The sequence below is a fragment of the Geotrypetes seraphini genome, chromosome 1, assembly GCF_902459505.1.
Source record: "Geotrypetes seraphini chromosome 1, aGeoSer1.1, whole genome shotgun sequence".
NCBI lineage: Eukaryota > Metazoa > Chordata > Amphibia > Gymnophiona > Dermophiidae > Geotrypetes > Geotrypetes seraphini.
This window is the reverse complement of record NC_047084.1, coordinates 198,651,063-198,664,018: the sequence shown is the minus strand read 5'-3', so window position 1 is coordinate 198,664,018 and position 12,956 is coordinate 198,651,063.

Below are 12,956 nucleotides of genomic sequence, written 5' to 3'. Positions count from 1 at the left end.
TCACACTTGCTGGACATGTGCAGGATTTCCTGCTATCCATGATTCCTCCTTCCGCCTGTCAGGTTTGGTTTTCTTTGCCATTCCTAGAGTCGCAGCTCTCCCCTTACTCTCTCACATTAAAAAAAACCTTTAAACTTAAAGAAATTAGAAGAGAAAAGGTTCAAAGAAGAATTACCAAGTTGATAAAGGGAATGGAACTCCTCGTATGAGGAAAGACTAAAAAGGTTAGGGCTCTTCAGCTTGGAAAAGAGACGGCTGAGGGGAGATATGATTGAATTCTATAAAATCCTGAGTGGTGTAAAAGGGGTGCAAGTGGATTGATTTTTTTACTCTGTCAAAAATTACAAATGCTAGAGGACCCTCAATGAAGTTACAGGGAAATACTTTTAAAACCAATAGGAGGAAATATTTTTTCACTCGGAGAATAATTAAGCTCTGGAATGTGTTGCCAGAGGTTGTAGTAAGAGTGGATAGGGTAGCTGGTTTTAAGAAAGGTTTGGACAAATTCCTGGAGGAAAAGTCTATAGTCTGTTATTGAGAAAGACATGGGGGAAGCCACTACTTGCCCTGGATCGTTGCTACTCTTTGGGTTTGGGACAAGTATTAGTGATCTGGCTTGGCCACCATGAGAACGGGCTACTGGGCTTGATGGACCATTGGTCTGACCCAGTAAGTCTATTTCTATGAAGTTATGTTAATTCACCTCCTTTTTCTACCTCGCAGCACCACTCCAACAATACTATTTTGTCTCTTTATTTTGTACCATCTCTCAATCTGTATTGTAATCTATCTTCTGCAGCATCCTTGTACTGTACTAAATTGTATCTCCTTAAATTGTATTGTAAATCGTCTTGAACCTATTTAGGCATAGTGCAACTCATAAATCCCAGATTACATTAGATTAGCTTTGCTTCACCACATCACCTTTTGAACAGAATACAGTCAAGAAGACTCTGATCCAGTCGTTCTCATTCAGTAAGTGAATTTATATTGCTTGGATTGCAAGAGACATATGTTTATCATTATTTATTCATGCTTGAAAGACTTTGGGGCTGGCGTTATGATAGTATCAATTAGTTTGAACTAGTGGTTGAAGCGAATTTTCTTTTTTTTTTTCTTTTTTTTTAATCTTTATTCATTTTTAAACTTATAAGTGTGATAACCATAAATATATCACTTAATAATCAACAATGATACATATAATATTCTCTTATCTCCCCCCTCCCCACCCTTATCTATCATATAATCAATACTTATACAACATGTAACAATAAAAATACCCTCCCTCCCACCCCATAATTGAACTTGTAAATTTAAGGGAAACAAGATTTTTCTAATCATTACAATACTTTGTTAATGGCTCCCAAATATCTTGAAATTTCCTGAAACAATTTTCATTTTGAGCACCACGTTACACATTAAGGGGTCCTTTTATTAAGGCGCACTAGTGCATCTTAGCGCATGCTAAATGCTAACGCGTCCATTATATCCTATGGACGTGTTGCCACGTGTTAGCATTTAGTGCGCGCTAAGACACACTAGCGCGCCTTAGTAAAAGGACCCCTTAGTAAATTTTGAATATATAAATTTGACCTCCTATAGGGTTTTGATAATTTCATTTTCTATACCACACAGTCAGTGATGGCAATACACATACAAGTGTGGCTTCACGGTTCACATCAGCAGTTTGAAGAGGCAACATTTATTATTATTTATTTATTTTAAAAAAATTTATATACCGTCTAAAACTAAACGGTTTACATACACAGTGTTAAAATGACGACAAAATTAAAACAAATACATAGTAAAATACTCATCTAATAAAAGTAAAATTATATAAAATCCTCAAAAAAAATACCATAGAGTGGATAGCAGGGCTCTTGGATAATTCATCAATTTTAGCTGAGATAACTATAGGTTCCTACTATGCCTTCCCCTATTCCCTTTATGCCTCTTCATTGTTTAAAATAGTCACCAGGATCTGGGGTAGAGACTGATACGGGGACAAACTTTTCCCCATCCCTGCGAGTTCTTTTCCTGTCCCTGCCGCATTCCGTCAAGCTCTGTCCTCATCTGCACAAGCCTCAAACATTTTAAAATCACAAGTGTTGGAGGCTTGTGTGGTTAAGGCAGAGCTTACAGGAATGGGACAGCAACAAAATTCACGGGGACGGGAAAGGGACAAATTTGTCCCTGTGTCATTCTCTAATCTGGGGCAGCATAAGGCAAGATTTCCCAAGTCAGTCCTGGAGTACTCCCTTGCCAGTCCGGATATCCACAATGAATATGCAAGCAGTGTACGCAAATCCATCTAATGCATATCTAATCTAATCTTCGATATATATACCGGGTCATCTCCCAAAGGAGCTCGACTCGGTTCACAAGTAGTTTAGATCAGAATATATAACCGAGTATAAACCTAGACAAGAACGAGAAAGATAAAATATGCTATTAATACAAACTTCAAATAGATGAGCCTCTAAGATATTGCGGGAACAACCAAGTTTTTAGATCTTTTTGAAATTGTTATAGCTGACCTATCAATCTTACAGAGTCGGGAAGTTTATTCCAAATTTCTACCAGCTTGAAGGTCATAGATTTACTAAGCTTCCCAACGGATTTCTTATATTCATTGTGGATTTCCTGAAAACCTGACTGGCATGGAGATACTCCAGGACTGACTTGGGAAACACTGACATAGGGTACATTTAACATGTTGGGAATATACCACATTAATTGCCTTCCACGTATGCTAACCCTGAACATATACCACATTATTGCTGATTCGGTGTGCACTAGAAGGGGGGAGGTGGAATGTAATATGTTAGGAGAACACTTAGAAACAAAAAAACGTAAAGGGAACAATACAAAGAATTTTTCAACACCTTTTTTAACCCGAATGGTGCTCAGAATCCACAGTTGGATAGGAAAAAGCTTAACGTGGGGACAAAACCCCTAAGACATTTTCACAGAATCTATCATTGCACCACCGATTTTCCTTCGTACCAGGAAGGATTTACAAACTGAATCTTTCACTCAGCGTTACAGGTTCTCTGAAGAAGCCTTTTAAGCCTATTCCGGCGAAACGCGTCAGAACCTGTGAAGATCATCGCTGCATGGACATTTAAGATAAGTCAAACTTAAGCTCACTAGCTTTGAAGATTTCATATATTGAATACGTTTTCACTAATATTACACCGTTTTTCAGAGACATTTTACTCACCTTTCTACCAAAATCGGTGGTGCAATGATAGATTCTGTGAAAATGTCTTAGGGGTTTTGTCCCCACGTTAAGCTTTTTCCTATCCAACTGTGGATTCTGAGCACCATTCGGGTTAAAAAAGGTGTTGAAAAATTCTTTGTATTGTTCCCTTTACGTTTTTTTTGTGTTTATCACCTTTTGGAACAATCAATTGTCTACATTATACCCATTTGGTGTGTTTTGGGCAGGAGAACACTTAGTACATGTAGCTATTCTGCTGATGGCCATATACAATATCTGCTTCAATCTATCCCAGACCTTAACAGTGGTCTGTTCAAAGTGAAAGTAACAGGTACATGGAAATGGTAACATGAATATTACCAAGGAATATTGAATATTGCATCCTGGCTTTCTTTCATTCCTAGTGTATAGATGTCAGCACTGTGGCACTTCGTTGCCCATTTCACATAGCCCATGCACAGACAGCCCGAGTGTGGCACAGTGGTTAAAACTACGGCCTCAGCACCCTGAGGTTGTGGGTTCAAACCCACGTTGCTCCTTATGACCTTGGGCAAGTCACTTAATCCCCCCATTGCCCCAGGTACACGATTAGATAGATTGTGAGCTCACCGGGGACAGACAAGGAAAAAGGCTTGAGTGCCTGAATAAATTCATGTAAACTATTCTGAACTCCCCTAGGAGAATGTTATAGAAAATTGAATAAGTAAAATAAGAACATGAGACTTGCCCTATGGGACAGACCGATGGTCCATCAAGCCCAGCATCCTGTTTCCAAAACAGTTATTCACCATAGAATGCAAATCCACGTTAAAAAGATATGCTTATCATGGTTTCATTTCTCAATTAGGTATGTGTTAAGATCCACACAACGTCAAAGCAATGTCCTGAGATAGCTAGCAGTTTTGCTATTCAGTAGGACATCACACATTGCATCCATCATTCTAAGCCTGTGGTAAAGCTCAAGGGATGTCCCACAGAAAGGAGCACCCACCATATGGCCATGTAAACCATGGACAGAACACTTGCACACTTTTAAGAAATTGTATTGTATATACTCGAATATAAATTGATCTGAATATAAACCGAGGTAATCTTCCACCTCCCCTCCCCCCCCCCCCCAAAAAAAAGGGGGTGGGGAGAATGTTGACTCAAATATAAACGCACTCCTGAGGGAGGTGGTAGAGAGGAAAATGGTGATAGCGTTCAAACAAGCATGAGATGAACAGAGGATTTCTAATCAGAAAATAATGGGTATATATTGAAGGAACTAAGGTCAATAGTGGGCAGACTTGCACGGTCTGTGTCCCATATATGGCCTTTCAGTTGAGGACCGGCTGGGGAGGGCTTTGATGGCTGGGATGGTTTAGATGGGCTGGAGCAAGATTTGACAGAGACTTCAGTAGATAGAGTCTAACGGGCAGAACTCTGGGTTTCTGGCCCAGAAATATCTAAGAAAAAGGACCAGTTAAATTAAATTATTAATGTACAGAACACTTATGGTTGGGCAGACTAGATGGACCATTCAGGTCTTTATCTGCCGTCATTTACTATGTTAGAAACTTGGGTTATCACTGTAAGTCAATCTACAAAGACTAGACATTTTTGCCATAAGTTTTAATACATTATTTAACTTTACAATGTCTCATTTTAACCTCTTTGCTTCCCCGACATAAACCTTAAAAATAGAAAAAAGGTTTTGTATGTAACATCACACAAAAGACTGGTGCAAAAATGGATAAAAGTCACAAATCATAAAGATAAAATCAAGCAATATGGCACTTAGGCCCTGATTCTATAAAAGGTGCCTAAGTCATGCCTAAAGTTAAGCGTGCTTTAGGCGTCCAATCTAAGTAGTTAATGAGCCACAAAAATTATCTCAACAAAATGGTTGTTTCATGTATTCCAAAAATGTTTTTAATAAACCCAGAAGTCTAAGAAGGTAAGTGTCCTGAGGGGGTCTAGGATGATTCATCACGGCCGTTTAAGAGTCATCAGTTCACCTTGATCCTTTTATCGTTGCCATTTCAGTGCAGCCTGTCATTGTGGGATGAGTTCAGCCCAGCCCTTCAAAGAGTATGAAGCCGTTAGGGCTGCTTGCCTATCCTGAGCTCCCCTCCGATCTTAGATTCCCACATGCCATACCTGCACCAGGCTGCAAAGCACTCCGAGTTCTTCCAACTCAACTGCTTAGCACTCACCTGCTCTGTGGTGTTCTGCACCACCATGCCGGGGCTCACAACCCTGCCCTGATCCAGCATGTGGTGGGGCAATACCCCCCCCCCACACACACACACACCCCTATCAGCACTCCATCTCAAGCCCACATGGGTGGAGGGGGGGACGGCAATGTTCTACACACCCCCATCAGCGCTCCACTTTGATTCTACATGTTGGGGACGACGACAGTGCCCCACACCCCCATCAGTACTCCATCTTGATCCAGCGTGTGGCCGCACTAAGCTTGTCCTGTGGTGAAAGGGCTGCACTGAAGTGGTGGCAATTATAGGGCCATGATGAATCATTCCACTCCACTGCACCTGGTCATCACTAATTCTCTTTCAGGCGAGTGGTACCACAGGAAACCAATGAGAAGAGGCACATTGGCATTAGTTGTTAGGGAGGACTTTACTGTGGCATGTAAGTATGCATATATAGATCTTAACTTTTCTTGGGGGGGTTGTATTCTGTAGCCCCCGGTTGGAATCAATGTAAACTGTGCCCCGACACAGACGAGGATGTTATAAAATATGGTTGGATTCTGTCATTCATGGAAAACACCCTTGGTGTAACTGAATGGAGTTTTGTTTTTTTCTCAGTGCAAATCCGTATTGTAGTCATGTCTGAATAAGATCTATGCAGCCTTGAAAGTTTATACAGTAAGGTGCATGGAACTACGTTTCTCCTAGCAAAGAATTCCTAAATATCTTAGAGATTATAACATTGACTTGGGAAATTCTTTAAAAAGTGTTGTCGAAGTCATTGATGGAACTAGTCTATATCACCTTAATGTTATTGAGCAAAAACAAAACACATTCTGCCGATGGATGACTGTTTTCTTCTAAGATTTCATTTTGATTATGTTGAATTGCTTTGTTTCTCTGCTCTCTGTGAGAGAATTTGATCTCCAATTTCTATTTCCTCTGACTTGCCTTTGGTCACTGTGTCTCCAAATGAATTTATTCTGTGCATAGTGCAGAGGGAGGCAATTCCGGTCCTTGAGAGCCGGAGCCAGGTCAGGTTTTCAGGATATCCATAATAAATATGCATGAGATAGATTTGCATCTCAAGGAGGCAGTGCATTCAAATCCATCTCATACATATTCATTGTGGATATCCTGAAAACCTGACCTGGCTCCGGCTCTCGAGGACCGGAATAGCCTACCCCTGGCATAGTGTGACATGAATGAATCGCACTCATGAGCCAGGGCATCTTGGATAAGACCTCAGTCTCTCAACATTGCTCTTGTTGGTTGTCTTGTTACATGCATTGCGCCAAAGAAAGTTTCCTTTCAGAGCTTATAAGGTGCAATATATACAGGCTTGGAAATTCATTTTTATAAAGCTAGTGATCTCCAAGACAATTGAGGCTTTTTTTTTATAGCAGATTTTATTGATTCTCTGTATACTGTAGAATGATTTGACATCAGCACTTCTTACTGTATTATCAATTCTGTTCTTGTGCTTTGTGCTTTTCTTCTTTATCAATGTGTCTTTTCAACACAGAGCTTTTTATCACAACTTCTTCATTATCTGTACTTTTGTCAGGGTTGTGATCCCACTGGTATTGTAATTTTAACTTCAAATGACTTCAAGGAATTAAGGGGACACTTCTACCAAGCTTCACTAATGCAAAATGGCCTGTAGTAGCAGCACGTGGCTTTCCCACATGCTGACGCCACTTTCAGTGACAGTAAAATGGCCACATTTCCATTCCCAATTAGTGCATGGCCATCAATGTGGGAGCCCTTCCAACACCTATTTACCAGGTGGTAAGCGCTCTCACAATAGCCAGAAGGATGCTGGGCTGTACAGAAAGAGGCATAACCAGTAGAAGAAAGGAGGTACAGGTCGCTGGTGAGGCCCCACCTAGAATACTGTGTTCAGTTTTGGAGGCCATATCTGGCTAAGGATGTACAAAAGACTTGAAGTGGTCCAGAGAAAAGCAACAGAAATGGTATGGAGCTTGCACCAAAAGATGTACAAGAAGAGATTGGAAGACCTGACTATGTATACTCTAGAGGAGAGGAGGGACAAGGTAGATATGATACAAATGTCTAAATACTTGAATGGTATTAATATAGAAACAAATCTTTTCAAGAGAAAGGAGAATGGTAAAACTAGAGGGCATGAATTGAGGTTGTGGGATGGTGGATTTAGGAGTAAGGTTAGGAAATTCTTTTTCACGGAGAGGGTATTAGAAGCCTGAAAAGCCCTCTTAAGGGAGGTTGTGGAGATGAAAATGGTGAAGGAATTCAAAAAAGTGTGGGATGAGCCCAGAAGATCTCTTATTAGAAAATGAATGGTATAAAACAAAGGCCAGTACTGGGCATCTCGTATATGGCAATTTGGTTTAGGATGAGCTGGGGAGGGCTGCCCCGCGACAAAGGAAACAGCTCCAAAGAAGTACAAAGATCTCTAGCACCGCGATCTTGTTTGCAGGCTGTTCCTGGAAGGTAAACAGTGTGGGGAGGCCAGGGGGGGGGAAGCGGGAGGCCAGGGGGGGAAGCCGGACGCCCGGGGGGGAAGTCAACATCAGCACTTCCCGACTGACCCTCCCCCCTCGCCCTCTAAAGCAGGTGCGGCAGCTGCCGGCCAGCAAGAGCAGCACTGCCGCTCCTGCTTTAGGGGGCGAGAGGGGAGGGTCAGCCGAATCGGGAAGCCGATTTTTTTTGTTTTGTTTTGTTTTGTTTTGAACCGATTTGAATCATGAATCGGGCAGCACTAGTCTTTACCACAGCTTAGTAAAAGGACCCCAAAATGATGATGGATAAAGAAGAGATTCACATGATCTGTTTTTCCTGGGTTGTGGAATTCCATGTCTATAACACTTTGATGCAAAACCAATATTCACCCCCACCCCCTTGTACAAAACCGTAACATATATTTTAGTGCCGACCATAAACAGCTCTGACACTCATAGAATTCCTATGAGCATTGGAGCTGTTATTGCAGTGGCTATTTAATAAAATATTAGTGATAAAACCAATATGATTTATATAAATTTAATTGCACTTGTGGGATTGTGGAAATTATTTTTCCTTTATATACTTTTATTGTGAATTATCATTATTTTTTTTTACAGTTTCCAGTTGATGAACCATGTTACCTTACTCTGTCTTCATGCATACATGCCTTCTGACATCAGCAGGTGCGCCCAGCTATAAGAGGGCAAACTGCAGGCTTATGCATTGCACAATCTCTGTTCATGTGTTCATTTCTCACGTCTCACTTTGTTATTATTATTATTATTTATATTTTAAATTTATAACATACACCACAGTGAAGGAAATACTGAAATACAGACATCAATCAGTCCAATACATTTTGAACAAAATTTAAAGAAAATATATTCTAACATAGTCCACCTGAGAGGGAGAAAAAGTTTCAAAGAAACCTCCCTTGGGAACTAAGGGAGATAAGTATTAAAGTATACCAAAGGAAATACGAGCAATGAACATCTTTCCTATTTATTCAAGTTCACATTTATACTGATTCAACCTGATCCACGGTAGTTACCACTTTATTCTCCAAGAAAAATCCCAATTGAGCAGGTTGATAAGAGACAAAACACTTACAAGGAAATCTTAATTGAAATACTGCCTCTTAAAGAGTTCACTCTTTGGCGGGTTTCTCACTTTTAAATGCATTACAATCCACAAGACATAAAGAAAATAGTATAAAATTAATAGCATAAGGTCCACACCTTGGTGGAACGATGTCCTACTACAGATCAAAAAGAAATTTTAAAAACTAACAAAGCAATAGGAATTAGACACCATCACATCACGTTATAACCCATTTTCTACTCCCACCCACTGTAACTAAGAAGGAAAAAAAAAAAGCCTGACAGCAGGACTAAGGGCCTCTTCTATTAAACTGCGCTAGCAGTTTTGTAGCGCGGGGAGCCACACTGAATGGCCCGCACTGCTCCTGATGCTCATATAGTTCCTATGAGCGTCGGGAGCAGCATGGGCCATTCAGCATGGCTCTCTGCGCTATAAAACTGCTAACGCAGTTTAATAGAATAGACGTATACTTTATCCAGCTTGAAGAATTTCTTAGAATCTACAAAAAAAATGACTGTTTCTTCCCATAAGTGACTGAAAAATGGAAGCCCCCACAGCCCGTGCCTTAGGTTTTAGCAGAAGGAAAGCTTCTCTTCTCAACTGAATTGCTCTGCCTATGTCAAAGAATGTTGTAACCACCTGTCCACAGAAAGGAGCCCGCTTCCTAGGAAAATAAGACTTCAATGTAGCCAGTTTAAACTCTTCAGTCTATGGTACTACAATCAAAGTTAATTTCTTAGTAATTGAATCCTGAAGTGATTCCAAAAACTTGGATAGATCTAAGGTATTGGATGTATTACTGTAATTGAATCTATGGCTCCTTTTATTATTTCCTCTGGAGCCCTGAGGCAAAAAAAAAAATAAGCATTAACCAATCTCGGTATCTGGCTGGGGAAACTGCAGAATATCTCTTAGACACATTTTGAAACGCTCACAAAGGTGATAAGTGATGTGTAACTGGAAGGTTATGTATTCTCAAATTAGGTTCCGTGACAGAATGCAAATTAATAGATAAACTATCCCTTTATAGCCGCAGAAAGTGCTGATTGCATTATAGAGCACTGAGATTCAGTTCTGGTCAGATTCTTGACAACATCGGAGATATTTTTATCATGCTTAGAAATCTTAGGTGAAGCTTCTTCAGAAAATTTACGCCATTTGAGCCAAATTACGCTGCAGGGCATTCTCCATCTGAGTTACTGCAGTCCAAACATCTGTCATAATAGTCAGCTATTTTTGGAAAAGAGCCAGAGCTGAATTCCCTAACTGGCACGCATTTAACAGGAGTAGGTAAAAGTTTGAGGCCATTGCTCCCTTAGTCGAAATTAGAGAATTGTCAAAGCAACATACCTGGAGGGCTAACCTGCCTTCATCTAATAAAAGCAGAGACTTCTGTAATGTTGCAGCAGGTTGGAAGGATGGGATTTGTTCAACCAATGAGAGAGAAGCTTCAGCCAGAGACAGAACAACAGCAGTTCACCATGCTTATTACACCTTTTACAGAAGCTCATGCAAACCGCTCTGAATTGACATCCCAGTAGCAGTATAGAAGCTGACAATAAACAAGTTGATCCCTGGGACTGGTAAGCTGGGAGACGTAGCCAACTCCATTTCCCCATATCTTAAAAAAGTCAATGCTTTTGGCTCCTCTGCTCTCAAGGGGTTCCAAAAGGGTTGGACCAACTCCTTAGGCCACACCCCCATGACTGCGCACTGAGGTAGGGGCTCTGATTTAAAAGAGAATGATCCTTGCCTGATGATGTCACCAGGTTACTCCTGTCCATGGTATCCCAGATCCCAATTCCAAATTATATATAGTACTGCTGAACATTCTTTTCTTCACACTTGGGGATTCTCAGAATGCCACCCTGATGTATGTAAACAGGGTGGCAGTCCTCCTCACTATGTGTGATTCTTAAATCTAAATTTCTCAACTATTTTCAAATATCTGTCTATGCTTTTTATAATTTTCAACAGTTTCTTCGATAATTTAATTTCAATAGTTCATTTTGATATTATGAAATTTATATAGACAACTTAGCTTTTGAAGTTTCTGCACCAGCCCCCGCTGACCATTTCATTCTTCATCAGGATCAGGGTTACTGTTAGTGCAGAGTTATAAGCATGCTCGCTTAGCCTTTTAAATCTGCCGCTAAGGCTCTCAATAACATATTTAGATTAGATTAATCATTAAAAAGCTTCTAATGAAATACATGCCTAGAGAGATATAATTAAAAGCCAAGCTTCTTTCTAGCACAACACAAGGCTTGAATCCTAAAACAGATATTAAACAATCTCATAAGTTTAAAAAAAGATCAAGCTAAAGACTCGAGCAAATATAAAGCTGCCTTACGGCAATACACAGCTCCCTTCATATTTACAAGAATTATTACCATATTTCCCCCTGAATATTAAAAAATCATGGATATAAAATAAATTGAAGTAAATCATAATAATAATAATAATAACTTTATTTTTCTATACCGCCATAGTCAAGCGACTTCTAGGTGGTTCACATTGAAAGAAGGCTGGACAGTCAGTGTTCAGTGGTCATGTCTGCAACCGCCTTCTGCTCTCACGTCCTCCAACACAGGACACAACCGCCATCTTACATCAAGCAGTCACCGCCAGGAGAGGTGCCAAATTTTGCGAGAGTTCACGTGATTACGTATACACACACATGCTACACTGCCTCCAGTGGTTACCTTATGTTCTGGAATGTTGTCCGTCTCACTGCAGTAACCTCACACAGACCACACACAAGCACTTTCCTGTGTCTGTATGTGATTGTCCTCTCCACTCCACCTCACAATCGCGTTCAGATGCAGGAAAGTGCTTGCGTGAGGTTACAGCAGTGAGGCGGGTAACGTTTCAGAACAATGGTAACATACTGAGGGCCTCAAAATAGTACCTGGTGGTCCGTGAGTTTGAGACCACTGTTGTAAAGGTTGTATAACAGCGGTCTCAAACATGCGGCCCCCCAGGGACTATTTTGCAGCCCGCGATCTGTCCTCGCCTAAAGCAGGGGTCCCCAATCTGCTTCCCTTCCCACTGCCCTCCCCGAAGCCGCCACAATCAGAGAACAGGCTGCCGCCGCCACAATCGGGGAACAGGCCAGCGCCGAGGTCTTAACTCTTCCTGCTTATCTTCCCCAGCTTGGAGCCGACCAATTCTCACCACCCAACGTCAATTCTAATGTCGGGGAGGAAGTTCCAGGCCAGCCAATCGCTGCCTGGCTGGCCCGGAAGTTCCTCCCCGACGTTAGAATTGACATCGGGTGGCATGAATTGGTCGGCCCCGTGCTGGGGAAGATAAGCAGGAAGAGTTAAGACCTCAGCGCTGGCCTGTTCCCCGATTGCGGTGGCGGCAGCCTGTTCCCCGATTGCGGTGTGGCGGCCTGTTCCCCAATGGTGGTGGCTTGGGGGAAGGCAGGGAGAAGCATTCAGAAAAAAAATTGAAGCTTAATTTTTGCCCCATCTGGTTTTTAGCTTTCTGGAAAAGGGAATTTTTACTGTATATGAACATCATACAATGAACACCGTAATGCAAATTAATATAGAATTTTAACACTTATGGCACCATTCACATCTTTCTGTTAATAAGTGATTATGAAAAAAGAAAACCAGAATATAGACAAGAAAAAAAAATAAAATTAGTGTAGTGACCATGCCAGGAGAATATTAATTGGCTATTTTGGTTTAGAATTGCTAATTCTTATCCACTCTACCCTAGTTCCTAAATTGGGACTATATAACAATACGAATGCATAAGAAGAAGCTCAAAGTTCCCTATACACATATAAAACTATGGAGAAATACAATTCTACATTAAACTATTAAAATTATTGAATAGTATCATGTGATCAATTCTCTTACTTGGGATCAAATTCTGGGGCTACCATTAATCTCAAACCTTAAAGAAAGGGATATCAGCCCCAAATTTGCTAG